Genomic DNA, 14,813 nt, shown 5'->3' on the forward strand with positions numbered 1-14,813 from the left:
AGAGGCCATCAAGACACTCCAGAAAACCATGGAGGACAAGATTGATGCGGTTGCGATCGACCTGAATTTACTGAGGCAGGATGTGCGCTATATCACCGGCAGAACGGACGCTCTCGAGATCCAAGTCCGAGACAATACCGATGCCAAAACTCAACTTTTAAAGGATGTAGACATTTTGGCGCAGAAAGTGAAGAACCTAGAGGACAGGGCTGAGGAGGCCGAAGGAAGGGCCCGCAGAAACAATATCAGAATTATCGGCCTGCCCGAGGGCATCGAGGGCAACGACCCTACTAACTACGTCGAGAACCTGCTCATACAGGAAATTGGGGCCGGGAAACTGTCGCAGGGCTTCACTATCGAAAGAGCCCATCGCTCCTTAGCCAGGAGGCCCCCACCGGGGACCCCACCAAGACCCGTGATAGCCAAAGTCCTCAACTATAGGGACAGGGAATCCATTTTGGCCTTCACCAGGATGGGCGGATCCATACAGAGGGACGCCGCAAAGATAGCAATCTACCCTGACTACACCCTGCAGGTTCAAAGGAGCAGGGCCCAGTTCCACCACACCAAGGCGAGACTCAAGGAAGCAGGCCTGCGCTATCTACTCCTCTACCCGGCTAGACTCAAGGTCCTGCACAACAACAAGGCCCACTTATTTGATAACCCAGCAGAGGCCTGCGAATGGATGGACAGAGAACAGATCCCGGACATCGAACGGAAGCAGCGCGGGCCCTAGCCGCCCGCAACAAAGGAACTTCTCCACTCGTTGACTGCAGTCGCCGATCGTACATTCATATGACAATAGACGTGGCGACACTGATGGAACCGGAGCCGCGCCGGTCGTGGCACACCTCCTGACAACACCTTCGGAGGCAGCCCCTTCCCTATCCCCAGGATACTTTGGGTGAGTTCACCCGCCCGTAGGGCACCGGAAGACCCTGGTCTGATGGGGCAGAAACGGGGATGTCAGAGCAGGGGCAACCTCGCTAGACGTGTTATGTTTGAAGTTGTGTTTTTTGTTAAGTTAGACGTTGTTGTTTGTGGGGGTTTGAACCCCAAGTTGGGATCGCAGTTTGAATTGGACACAAACCGGACCGGGACCAAGCGCAGCGGAATTGCAACCAGGACGACCAAGTTCGTCAAACCCCTCAACCTCACGCTTCCCACAGCCGCACGACCACACACAGACCATGGCTGAGAGGATCAGAGTCATGTCCTGGAACGTCAGGGGGCTAAACAGCTATATCAAACAGCGCCGCATCCACGCCTACATGAAACGCCACAGGGTCGGAATCGCCCTCCTTCAGGAGACCCACTTATGTGGCCCTAAGCTTGCAGCGTTGGCCAAGGTCTGGCGGGGCACCCTAGTGGGCTCCCCCTACTCCACCTACGCCAGAGGCGTCTTGATATGGATCGCCCCCTCTGTCCCAGTCAAGCTGACCCACACCAAAACGGACAATGAAGGTAGGATGGCCCTGGTTCAGGGCACCATAGAGGGGCGGGACGTCCGCCTGATTTGCACCTATGCCCCGAACCATGATGCCACTGTTTTCTTTCGCTCGCTGTACGCTCGGCTGACCCCGAGTAATGAATGCATAACGATATGGGGAGGTGACAACAACTGTACCCTGAACCCTCGTATAGACAGGTCGGATGGTAAACATGGGGACCCCTCCCCACCCGCCAAGATATTGAACGCAGCAATATGCCCTGAAAGACCTGTGGAGAGTGCAAAACCCCGAAACCAGAGGCTACTCCTTTTACTCCCCCCCACATAAGGTCCATACCAGGATAGATTGCCTGTTCATTAGCGAAGAGCACGTGGCGGGATTTGAGGACACGCAGTACCTAGCCAGGGTACTTTCAGACCACTCCCCTTTGATGACCTCGTGGGTGACCACGACGCCCAGGCCCCCCATCCCCACGTGGAAATTGAGGAGCGAAGCGCTGTTAGACAAAGCCTTCAGCGAACAAATCAGGGAGGGTTCCACACATTACTGGCAGACCAACATTGATAGCGTCAGATACTTAGGCACAGCCTGGGAAGCCTACAAGGTGGTAACTAGGGGGGAAATGATAGCCGCGGCTGGAGGGGCCCTAAAATCCGTCACGTCCCTGCTAGCGCACGCTGAGACTGAACTCCAAGATCTCGAAGCCACCCCGTCCCCTGATCCCGCCCACCTGCAAAAGATGATTGATCTTAAACAAACATGCCTAACACACTGGGAGACGCTGGGGAAGTTGAGCTATACGAAATTCACGGAGAGGAATCATGCCCTGGGTGATAAACCCGGGAAGCTTCTTGCATGGCTTTATAAACGAGAAACCCCCAAATACCCCATTTGCTCCATTCGTAATACAGACGGCCTGACCCTCCACACGCAAGTGGGTATCAACGCAGTGTTCAAACAATATTACCAAACCCTTTACTCCGATCCAGCCCCGCCCCCTGACCACGCGATCGAAGACGCCCTAGACGCCATCTGGCTCCCACGCCTGGAGGACCACTTGGCAGATCCCCTCGGAGCCCCCGTCACCCCCGACGAGGTCACAGCCACCATTAGGTCATTGCCCTCGGGTAAAACGCCGGGACCGGACGGTCTCCCGAGCGAATTTTATAAGGCCTATGAGGACATACTGGCCCTCCTGTTGTCCAAAGTATATAACGAGGCGTATGACATAGGCCACCTCCCCGACACCATGACTGAAGCCACCATCATCCCCTTACTTAAGCCCGACAAGGACAGCTCTGACTGCGGCTCATACCGCCCACTATCCATGTTGAATGTAGACAACAAAATCCTCACCGCATTACTGGCCAGAAGGCTTCGTGCAGCCGTCCCGTACCTCATACACCAGGATCAGACGGGCTACATGCAGGGTCGCTCTATGTCCGAGAACCTGAGAAGGCTGCACCACGTGATACACACCACAAACGGCATGCCCGGTAAATATGCAGTTGTGTCCCTCGACGCCTCTAAGGCCTTTGATTCGGTCCGATGGACTTGGCTTTATGCCACCTTAGCAAAGATGGGGATCGGAACGGCTTTCTTGAACTGGGTCAAACTCATTTACACCAACCCCACCGCCAGAGTGCGTACCAACAACACCTTTTCTGAAAAATGGAGCCTGGCCAGGGGCACTCGGCAAGGGTGCCCCCTATCCCCTCTACTTTACATCTTAGCGATTGAACCAGTGGCAGCATACCTTAGGCAGGAATACGGTGACGGGGGAATAACGATAAATGGTGTGAACCACCTTGTCTCCATGTATGCGGATGACATGCTCCTCTACCTGAGGGATCCCGAACACCTTCTCCCCTACATCCTGGAAACCCTAGACGGGTTCCACAGATGCACAGGGGTCCAGATTAACCACAGCAAGTCTTGCTTATTCCCCCTGGCTGCACTTAGTGGAACCAAGGAAGAACACCTCCCCCCTCTGGCCCTTAAATGGGAACCCACTACGTTCAAATATCTGGGCGTCGTGATCCACCGGGACCCTGAGACCGAACATGTTCTGAACACGGGCAGGGCTAAGGAGGGACTGGCTAAATCAATCGACCTATGGTGCAAATTGCCCCTTTCGATGGCTGGTAGGGCGGGACTCCTTAAAATGGTAGCACTCCCCCGTCTCCTACATTTCTTCACCAACGTCCCCTACAACATCCCCCAGCGTTTTTTCAAAGACCTGGCCATGCTATGTAGGAAACTCTTATGGCGGGAGGGGAGGCACAGAGTTGCCCTAGACATTACTCAAAGACCGTACGAGAGGGGAGGCCTGAACACCCCTAACTTTGAGCTCTACTACATAGCGGCCCAGCTTAAGCACGTGATCCAGTGGATGGCTGATGATGCCATGACGGATACACGCCTATTGCAGCCCCCAGACGCACCATGGCTGCTCAGGGACCTCCTCTGGATCGGACCAATGCCCAAAACGCTGGACGCGCACCTCATCCGCCTAGGCACTCAAATTTGGAGTCGGGCCTGCAAGTTGGTCAAGCTGTCCGACCCCTACTCCCCACAGATCCCTATAGCCGCCATCATGTCCACTAGGCCGGAAGACCGGAAGGCGATCCGGAACATATGGGAACCCTCCGGCGTCGCCACTCTGGGCGATCTGGTGGACGACCAGGGCATCCACACATTTCCCGAGCTGCACGAATTGACTGGGGTCCCACTGGGTCAGTTCCTTCTATACGGGGCGGTGCTGGACAGACTTAGGAGGCGATGGCCGGATGCAGAATCCCAATGCGCCGGACACGAGGCCATAGAGAACCTGATAGGTGTGGCAGAAGGGGGACACGAAACCTCTAGGCTTTATGAGATCCTAATTGACAGCACCACACATAGCGAACTCACATGCAAGAGCAAATGGGAGGCCGAGCTGAACACACTATTCGGCGACACGGAGTGGGAAACAATAACACACTATCACAAAAAGGTTTCTAGGAATGCCCGATTCCAGCTTATCCAATTTTACATCATCCATAGGGCCTACCTTACCCCAGCTGTCATCTCGAGATTCAATGGCGCTGGTGTGGTGCGGTGCCCCAAGTGCCAAGAACCCGCGGCCTCCCTGACCCACATGTTTTGGGCCTGCCCGAACATACGAACCTTCTGGTCGCAAATTCAGACCAAGGTAGCAGAGGAGGACATAACGCTAGACGTGCAATCCCCCAAGGCATGTCTATTGGGCTCGTACCCACGAGGGAAAAAAAACAAACCTCTCAACAGGCTCAAAGACTTGATGTACATCCTCGCAAAAAGGCGCATCGCAATGGCCTGGAAGTGTCCCAGGGCCCCTAAACTTGTAACATGGTGGGAGGACCTTCGCAGATGGACTGTGGCTGAAACCGGGGCCTGGGAGCTGGCGCAAAGACAGCAAAAAATAAATGACTCGGAGGACCTCCTGCAGTGGATTGCCCTCACGACGGCCCTGTTCAGTCCTAAGGAAGCCAGCACCTCAGGCGAGGACCCGGACAGCCCGGGCTCACCCTAATGCCAGCAGCAGACTGCGCAACCCCGGTCCGGGTTCACTTGGGGAGGGAGGGAATGGGAAATTATTGTGGATATTTAATTGATTGTCGTGTTGATGATACTGGTTGTATGTTTTCTTGGAAAAAACAATAAAAATATATTTAAAAAAAAAAAAAAAGGATTGACCACATTTCTTCAATATGGGGGCCCATTCAATTCCAACCCCCCACAAATAAATTCCTCAACCAGCCCTTGATCCCTGTACTTCCGTTGGACTCAGGAGCAGAGTCGGGGCCGCTTTGGGGGGATAATATCCCAGCAGCCTGTACACATCCAACAATTTCGGCAGGTATCCGAGACCTGGTGGAACGGCTGCATAAACCAATTGCTAGGCAGCAGTTTCCTAAATCTGTTAAAACGCAAGGCTCTAGTTTAAAGGGACACCAAAGCTTATCTGCGGGATTTCTAAGGCGTCAAGAAGGCACTAATGCCCCCAAACCAAAATCGCTGCATTTGGTAAAAATTCAGAGCTTGCTAGAGTTGGAAGCTCCAATATGCTTGAACAGATGTAATGTCCTGACCATTTTCTCTGAAATTCCAGCGCTCTCTCTAATATCTTCTAAAGATATTGCTAGAGTGGCTTTTCCGGACGGAAATTTTCAAGATATCAGCTTGATTCTTCTTGCCTCTCCATTAGTCAAGGAATTGATCGTTACTCAAACGGATTCTTTGAGGGAATCGGGTTTTAAAGTTGAATCTGCATAATCGTGGGAAACGTTGCCTCAAGTGCCCCCCTCTATACAACTTTCAGCTAAACCATTGGTGGCCAATCTAGGTGGCCCTGATCCCATGTTTAATCAAAGAATCCTTCCTAAACAGCAGGATAAGGACGTTGATTGGGCTACCATTATCTCCACCCTGTGGCAAAAACGTGTGCCCTAGGCTAACACTGCCAATGCGAGATCTAAGCTCTTTTCCAGATCTATGCCTCAAAACTTGGAACTCTAGATGCAATCAGCATTTATTTACTAACTTGGAATGCCTAGAGCTGCTGAGAGATGCCAATGTTATTTGTATTCAGGAGACCTGGATGACCTCGACTCCATTCCTAGGTGGTTATCAAATCTGTGCCCAGCCTGCTCGACATAATTTGGGAGGTAGACCATCAGGTGGTCTAATTGTCGCGGTGGATAATTGCTTTGGTCTACAGGGCAGTGCTCTCTTGGGTCTCCCATATGGGGCTCTGGGTGTTGAACTTACTTCCAGTAATGGACAATTGAAATTGCTAATCATTAACATCTATTGGCATAGAAGTGTGGGAGGAGTTGAATTGTTTTTGTCCACTATCACTCAGATTATCCTAGATTGGATGCTTGTAATGACTCAGGACATGCTCTACTAGCTGGGGATTTAAATAGTGATTGTATATTTGAGTACTCAACGTGGGAAATTGGTGAGATGAATACTTCCAATCCAACTTGTGCTATACGAGGAAGAAACAGGATGGCTATACCTGGTATACTGAGTTGGGTAACATAGGCCTACAACCCCTACTAGGCCTCTCACAATCTTTGCTTGAAATCCCCATTGGGCATACCTGGCGGTGTGGGCATTCTTCCTCTATGCTTGATTACATCTTTGTGGATGAATACTTACGTATTAAATGCTTACAGTTTGAAATCCACATGAATACCTGGAGCGATCATGGCATATTAACGGCAATATTTAAAACTTGCCATTTGCAGGGATCCTATCGTTCCCGACTTTTAGTTACTCCTAATTCATCTGGTACTGCTGTTCGGTGGACTCCTAAAAACATTGACACCTTGAACCTTAACTTGAGGGCTATCCTCAACCAGACTACCTATGATTGGAAAATGGCAACTTTCAATACCGATATGGTTACATCTCTGGTTACGAACAGCGGTAGATGATTTGGGTAATCACTATGCACGCCTAACTCCAGCTAGTAGGCATACACATTGCTATAACTTTGACCTGGCATGAGCAAAATCCATCATGAATAAAAATCTTAGGAGACTTCGACTAGCACACCTTGACATGCCCATACGCTTAGGTTTCATTAAAAAGGTCAAAAAAGCCTACAAAAATTATTGCTAAACAATTAAACATCAGTTATTGCAACAGGACTCCGAATTAATGCTCCAGGTTATTATAAAGGGGAATCTGGGTGCCTTCTGGTCCATTGTTAATGGACAGGACAGCAACCCAGCCATTGCTCTATTAAGCCCAATCGCGGAACAAGGGTGGTTAGATTTCTATTCCAACAGATTCACTCCTATCCCATTGCAGGGAAACAATCACTCTGTGAACTGTGATACTTTAAAAAAAAATGTTTTATTCAAACCGTTGTTTATAGTTTGATTAACAAAATTTTACAACTTTCATTTCTTTTTTCATTACAGTTTACAATTTCGTATCTTCTTTACAATGATTTTACATATAAAATACAATTTTCACAAAAACTCTCATTAAAGAAGAAAATATAAATTTACTAAAACATCTTGACAGGATCTCACCTAATTCCTCCTAATTTCTATGGTGACTGCTTCTTTGGGGGGTTCAACTAATAACATATATACACATGCATCTTTTCGTTTGGCAGTATCACATTTTCCTCAACACAAGCAATTGTGACATAGTTTCGTCAATTACCAATCGGTATGTGGACTCAGAATTTGGATTCACACATGGTTCAGACGCTGTTTAATTCAAGGACAGTTGTATGATGGGCAGTTTGTTTTTCCAATTCGACATTCAATATAGATAAAAAAACGCGTAAGCCGTAAAATGGCTTTCGTGGTAGCGCCCCACATGCATACTAACCATAAGCACTTACTTGAAGCGACCCGAGCACCCAATGTTTCACTTTTAAATATTTCTTTTCGTTGTACTCCTAAATAAACACAATCCGTGATCAGGTGCTTAAGTGACTCCTGCAAGTTAGGGACCTTGCAGAATCTGCAGTTATCTCCCGATATTCCCTCGTTGGATTTCATCCAATTTTTTGTGCATTCTAGAGTTGGATACTGGTTTAGTTTAAATCTCAAATATATATCTCTAACTTTCGGACAGGGAAGTTGCAATAAGTAAGGTTTGTGTGGTAGGTGGACTGAAGCAAATTTGGTCGCTTCTTTATAGGTTTTAGGTTTTCCCATAGCGTTTATTGTTGCGCACCAGTCGTGCGCAAATAGGCGATGTTTGACATGCGCTTGGCGAAATTCCAAGTCAGCAGGAGTGAGTGCTAATTCTACCAGTATAGCTTCCATTTTCTTATAGGAGATTGTAAATGAGGGAGGATTGGAGGTGTTAAGCATCACCCCGAAGTCTTCATATAAAGAAGTTTTTGGGGCGCATAGCATTTTGCCAAGGTTTGTTAGTTGGCGCCAATTATATCGGGCGGACAGGGATGTCAGTCCCAATTCCTGCCGCAGAACCACATTTGGAAGCGAGTTGGCCAGGCGCAGCACGCCCTTCCATAGACGACCTTGGAGTTGGTCCAGGAATTGATCTATATTTGCCAAGCACATGTCGAGGGCGTACAATAGAATCGCCTCCACTTTGAGAGTATAGAATTCAAAAAGGGGAAGCAGGGAGAACTTGCAGTATTTGGTTAGTACCATACGCATTTGTGTAGAAAGGATTTTGGCCTTTTGGTTGAGGGTACTCTTCCACATGGTAATTGCAGTCGAATCGGAAATCAAATAACCCAAGTATCTAAGCGTAAGTGCTCTGGGAATGGGCGTGCTGCCTATGGTCCGCTTCCATGGACAGGGGCATCTCTTAAGGTTGTTAATTAAGAACATGCTGGATTTGGCTGCATTGAAGAAAAGATTATGTGAAGAGCAATAATCAGCAAATATAGAGAGTTTTGTTTGCAGACCTGACGGTGTACGGTCGAAGATCACAATCTCGTCAGCAAACGCAAGCGACTATTTTTAGATGGCCTAATCTGGCAGGATAGCTAATTTGCTTCAGCCAGATGTCATTGATGCCGCAGAGATACAAATTAAACAAAGTAGCAGCCAGGTTACATCCCTGTTTTACTCCAATTGCAATCGGAATTGGGCTTGTGGTTTCTCCAGATTGGTTAACTCTGATATAATAGAAGTGTTGGTGTGCAGTTTAGATATTAGATAATGATATGCACAGGAATACCCATCATCCGCATTTCCTGCCCAAGAAGTCCACGTACCACGCAATCAAAGGCAGCGGTCAAGTCCACAGATGCCATATATAGTGGGCCTGAATCATGTGTCTTTGATTTGGCAAGTAAATGTGCCATAAGTGTTGCATTGAGGGATGTCCCCATCTGGGCCCGAAAGCCAATCTGAAAACGGGATAGAATGTTATTGTTTTTCAGATAGGCTTGAAGTTCCCTTAATAGTAAAATTGCAAACACTTTGGCTGTTGCGTCTGTGAGGGCGATAGGCCTGTAGTTTGCGGGGTTGTCTCTGTCTCCCTTTTTGAATATGGGTACGATTATCGAGCCCAACCATGATTCAGGGATGGCTAAAGATGTTAAAACATTGTCGAATTGGGATTTCAGAGGTTTAGCCCATAATGTAGGATTCCGCTTTAAAACACAGGGCGGTATACAATCTGGGCCAGCTGCCTTAGAATAGTTGAGGGCATTAATTGCACACTCAATATCATGCAATGACCAGGTGGGTATTGGTAATCTGGGAGGAGTAGGTTCCTCCGCATTTATGGCTTGGTGTCGTCCTGGAAGCACAAATTTGTTCCCATAGAATTCGACCCAAGCTGCAGCATATATCGAAGATGCCTGATTTGTGATTAAGTTCCCAGCGTCCGATCTAAGGATTGCCCATGTCGAACGCCGGTCATTGCGGCATAATGAGGTTATAATCTTTTGATTGTCAAGATTGAATTTGTAACGTTTTTACATTTGTTGCGATAAACGTTACAGATCAGTCTTTTCTGCTTGGCATATTCATATATCGAGCAGGGTTTGATTTTAAGCTTGCGTAATTCTGCATTTTTTAAGAGTTTGGCAAGTAGGAGTTCGGGACAGCCAATCTGAGAATTTAAAGCATGCGTAGAGCTCTTTTCATTTTGTATAGTTCCCATTATAGCCGCCAAAGTTTCCAAATATTTAGATGGTTCTATATTTGGTTGTAGTTCCGAATTTGGGCTGTCCCGGAGCCCGCCAAGCCAATCGTCAAAGTGAGCATTGATCATGTCACATAATTGATTGTTCCATCTAATGGAAATCCCTGGGCGGTCCCCTTCCAAGTGTACTTGGTTCGGATCATGATTAAGTACATCAGCATTTAGGAAGATGGACAGTTGAACTATCAAAATGTTCACCCAGAGATGGGCCAAAGTTACGATATCTTTGCAGCAATCTTGTATATTTAGTGAAATAGCAAAGTGGTCAATACAGGATGTTAGAGACCCCTCTTCCATGTGTACCTTAATCCGTGCTGCTGGAATGGCAAAAAAGCTATGTCCCAAAATGCTAAGTGTGTGTGCGCCACATACTGCCTCTACCAGCAGATGAAGATGAAAGATCATGTACCATGTTCTTACCAAGGGGTTCCAGACATTCGGCGTTGAAATTGCCACCCATAGTTATTCGACATGCTGGGTAGGTTGTCAAAAATGTATCAAGAATTATATTGAATGAGTCAAATGCACAAACAATTTTCAAACGGGCAGGATTGTGATATAAGGATACATATATGTAATACTCTAAAGTGGATACCTGAAAAGATATTAAAACTGCTATAAACAAAGGTGTTTTGAAGACTTCATACGTAATTATGCTCAGTTTCGTATTAATGCAAATGGCTATGCTGCCATGAGGGCGGCCTCTTGGGCCATGTTCTGCTAGGATTTGATGGACAGTGAAACCAGGTAAAGTAATTTTGTGCAAAGCCATGGTTTCTTGACAGAAGAGTATGTCACACTTGGCAGTATCTCCCTTTTTGTTGAACCATGTGTACACATTTTTGAAACCGCATGAGTTCCAAGACAGAATAAACACTTTTTGTGGGTTGTTAGGTGGGCACATTATCCATTGCGGGATTTAGTGTTGAAGCCAGTGAGGTCAGCCATGACCCGTCCTCGCTGACATTGGAAAGGGAGACCAAGTGGTTTATTACTTCCAATTTCAGCCCATCTTGATCAATGGGGGTGGCAGCTGATGAGATGAGGGGAGCAGGTTGGATTATTGGAGTTTCATTGAAGGTTATGGCATCATCTAGTACTTCAAATGAGAACGGTGATAGCCCAATCATTTGAAGTTCGCGTCTGTGTTGCCATACCAGATCAGTTATGATATTGGTTTGCACTTTGCACACCATCCTATAGTTATGGGTTTGGGGAAGTATGATCCATTCTATATCATCTCAGTGGAGGGTTCGAAGTGCCGGAATTTTCCTTAACGCCTTCAGCAAGGCAGAGTGATTCAAACGTTTGTTCCCATACATTTCTGGATCAGACTCCCATCCCAGTATGGTAGAGGATGGTGAAGTTCCTTTGCCTTTGTGACTTAGAGCAGGTGAGTGCCCGTGCAAAATCTCTGCTTCCGTCGAGTCTGCCAATTGGACAGCCTCCCGGTGGCTTTCGTATTCCATTTGGTCAGGACTTGGCGATTCTCTGTGGGGAAGGTTGGGTTGAAAGCAGCCCATTGATTGATTCTGGAGGTGAAGTTTGGAGATTTGAGGGACTTCATTGTTAGTGGGGACTAGTGTTGCCACTTTCCCTGCTTGTACAGCTTTGTTTGATATAGGCTTGAAGAAAGCTGATAGCTGGGTTTGAGCATTGCTGGGTGTCTTATCTTGAAGGTCAGGGATCACACCAGAATTGGGTACTGTAGAATCTTTTGGTTTCCTCTGGTTGCTCATCCCTTTATTGCTTTTACCAACTGTGTCCCTACCTTTCACACGGGACGAGACAGTAGGTCATTTCTGCTTTCCCTAGAGGTTTCCTCCTGAACGACTCCTTGCTCGTGATGTGCAACTGGTTGCTCATCCTGGGGAGCGGGGCAGGTTGGATCAGACACAAGATTTTCCTTTTTTGTATTTCCTTTTTTACTTTTTTTGTTTAATTTAAGTTCAGGTGGTTTGGCCACTGCTTGGGGAGGTTTTCTGTCAGCCTTCCTTTTAAAAGCTCTATGAAAAAGACACTTCTCCTTCCGGGAGGTGAAAAATTGGCCTAGTCCAGCTGAGTAGTCGCTCTTTTCTTTACCCTTGCTGAACGGTGAAACCCTTGCTTAACGGTGAAGCTGGTTCACTCCTGGGCTCCAAAAATAAATTAGTGAGGGCAGACGGACTATCAGGATGGAATATTGAGTCTACCTCTACATCCTCTTGACAAACTTCGCCATCAGTCAGATACTCAGTTGGATTGGCCTGAACAAAGAAAAGTAGTTGGTCAATCTTTTCAGTGTTTGTGATGACCATTTGACACAAATGAGCATGCGTAAGTATCTGATGGTGAGAAGGGGCCAGAGGAGCAGCAACCGTTTGTGCAAAGGATTGCGAGAATGAATATGTATTGAGCTGGGCCGGACGCTTCGGTTCATTGGGAGCCACCTGTTCTTTGTATTCCGTTTGGGTGGCAATACTGATAGAATCGACCTTGGCAGTTTTGCCATTGTCGACAGGTACACTCTTCCCAGACTGGGGCACTGCCCCGTCAGCGCGAATGGAATCAGCGAAGATAAAACCTTCTAATTTGGTAAGTTTGAAGAGGATTTGATTCAAGGAGGACTTGCAGTCTCTGAGTTCGTAATGGGTGTAATCATGTCCTCTGTCCAATAGATTTAAGATCCGTGATAGAACCGGATAGGAAGCCTCTAGGGTCTGCATATCGTCTGCTGGATATAGCAGATCAAAACCCAGGGGAGGAACCGGAGGAATAGGAGTGGGTGAGGAAGCAATACCTGAAGTCAGAGGGATCCGCTCAGTTTTTTCATAGGCAGGGATGTCTTTGGCGGAGTCCATTGTTACAGTAGGATTTTTGTTGGACATAGCATTGGAGGAAATGTTAGAAAGATCTAGCGTGATACTTTCTTTACAATGTAGGTGGACATCAGCCCTTTTAAATGCAGGAACTGTCACCAGAGTAGATGGACCGTCAGACAAGTGCACTCGTTTTTCAAGAGCTGCAAGAACTGCCGGTGCGAGAATGGAATTATCTGAGGGTGAGGTGTTCAGAAGATCAGCATTGCTCTCCCCTGGGAAGGACGGCTCGTCCATCCTCATACTCAAAGCTTTTTCGAGAGGAGGATGTACGAGCCGAGCCCCCCTGAGTATCAGCAGCATTCAGACTAGGGAGAGTTGTCAATGCTAGTTCGGCTTGCGAGCGTGCATATGCGAAGGCCGCTTTGTGGCAGATTGTCATTCGCAAATGCCGAGTTCAGATGGGCTGTGAGGCTTTGCATTCCCTGTGTCAATTCCATGTTTGCAGATTCTACAATAGGCAAGAGAGTAATACTCTCTACTTTAATGTTTTTTTTTTACGATGTGTACATTTGCCCTCGGGTTTACGTGAGGGACAACCACTACGTAGAGAGTAGACCATTTGATACAGGGAATATTGGCACCCCTTTGGGCCCTTCCATGTGTAGTCAAAAGTGGCAATATGCAGAATTCAGTGAGGGATCATCCACAATGACAATTTGTTACAATATCTCAGCGATGCTAAAGGAATACTGCATTAACCCATCAGTACTAATGTTTCAAAACAACGCTGCATATGATGCACCGCTTCCACAACCCCACCCGCTAATTTGTGAGTGCTGGGCCAAGGACCTGGGTGCATACAGCATACGCCAACGGCGCCACACAAAATAGATTTTGCTTGTCTAATTAGATTAACCTAATTGCCTATTGTTCGACGTTTGGCGCCAGAAAATAACTGCATGCATGAACAACATTCATGTAGGGGAGCATGTGTAACATAAAATCGCACTATATCACGAGGTACTTGGTTCCGCAAACAATCCAGGACCCTTTTATAGTGCATTAATGATTGTAGACACTATCGTTCTCAAGGGTAAGTGGTATGTTCCGCCCCCATGTTTACACAGATCTCTTGCCCGCGATCACCATTTTTCGAGCAAGTTTTCACAATTACCTGATTTTGTTAGAAACGCATATACTGCACAATTACTTCAAGGGCTAATCTGGGCCGGGAAGAGAATGCACTTCGGGCCATGGTATGCGTGCACCCCGCGCCCCGCGAACAGCATACAGTACTTGGCTGTACTTGGTGCGCGGCGCGGGTGTGCCGGGATGTATGTATTTAAAGGGTTGGCTGGCCGTCGCAGAGGCAAGGGGGGGCGGAGCCTCCCTCCAGGAAAGACCTTAAAGTAAAGAGAGCTAAAGTGTCAAAAACACACCGCTTAATGGACACAAACGCAGGGCGCACGCCGCTGGAAAGGGGTCCAATGGAAACAAAGACAACGGAGCACACAGTCACCTCCTTTTTTGTTGGTAGCAGGTCAGGCAGGCCAGGTGTTACGGGAAAAGACGTCCTCCTGGACCATACGTTCCGTGAAAATATGGAGAAACAGCAAGTCACAATAGTCCACGAGAGGTCCTCGGTCGACTCCAGCAAACAGTACTTGTCTGTACTTGGTGCGCGACGTGGGTGTGCCGGGATGAATGTATTTAAAGGGTTGGCTGGGCGTCGCATAGGCAAGAGGGGCGGGGCCTCCCTCCAGGAAAGACCTCCTTTTTTGTTGGTATCAGGTCAGGTAGGCCAGCTGTTACGGGAAAAGATGTCCTCCAGAGAAACAGCAAGTCACAATAGTCCACGAGAGGACCTCGGTCGACT

At 47.7% G+C, this 14,813-nt stretch overlaps 1 protein-coding gene across 4 annotated transcripts in view; it reads left to right on the plus strand.

The window, feature by feature from the left end:
- Positions 1 to 14,813, plus strand: part of LOC138491614 (nuclear body protein SP140-like) — a 3,009,150-nt gene that overhangs the window by 116,592 nt on the left and 2,877,745 nt on the right. The gene's annotated exons all lie outside the window — the stretch shown is intronic.

This window comes from Ambystoma mexicanum, chromosome 10, assembly GCF_040938575.1.
Source record: "Ambystoma mexicanum isolate Mex_15411 chromosome 10, UKY_AmexF1_1, whole genome shotgun sequence".
Lineage (NCBI taxonomy): Eukaryota > Metazoa > Chordata > Amphibia > Caudata > Ambystomatidae > Ambystoma > Ambystoma mexicanum.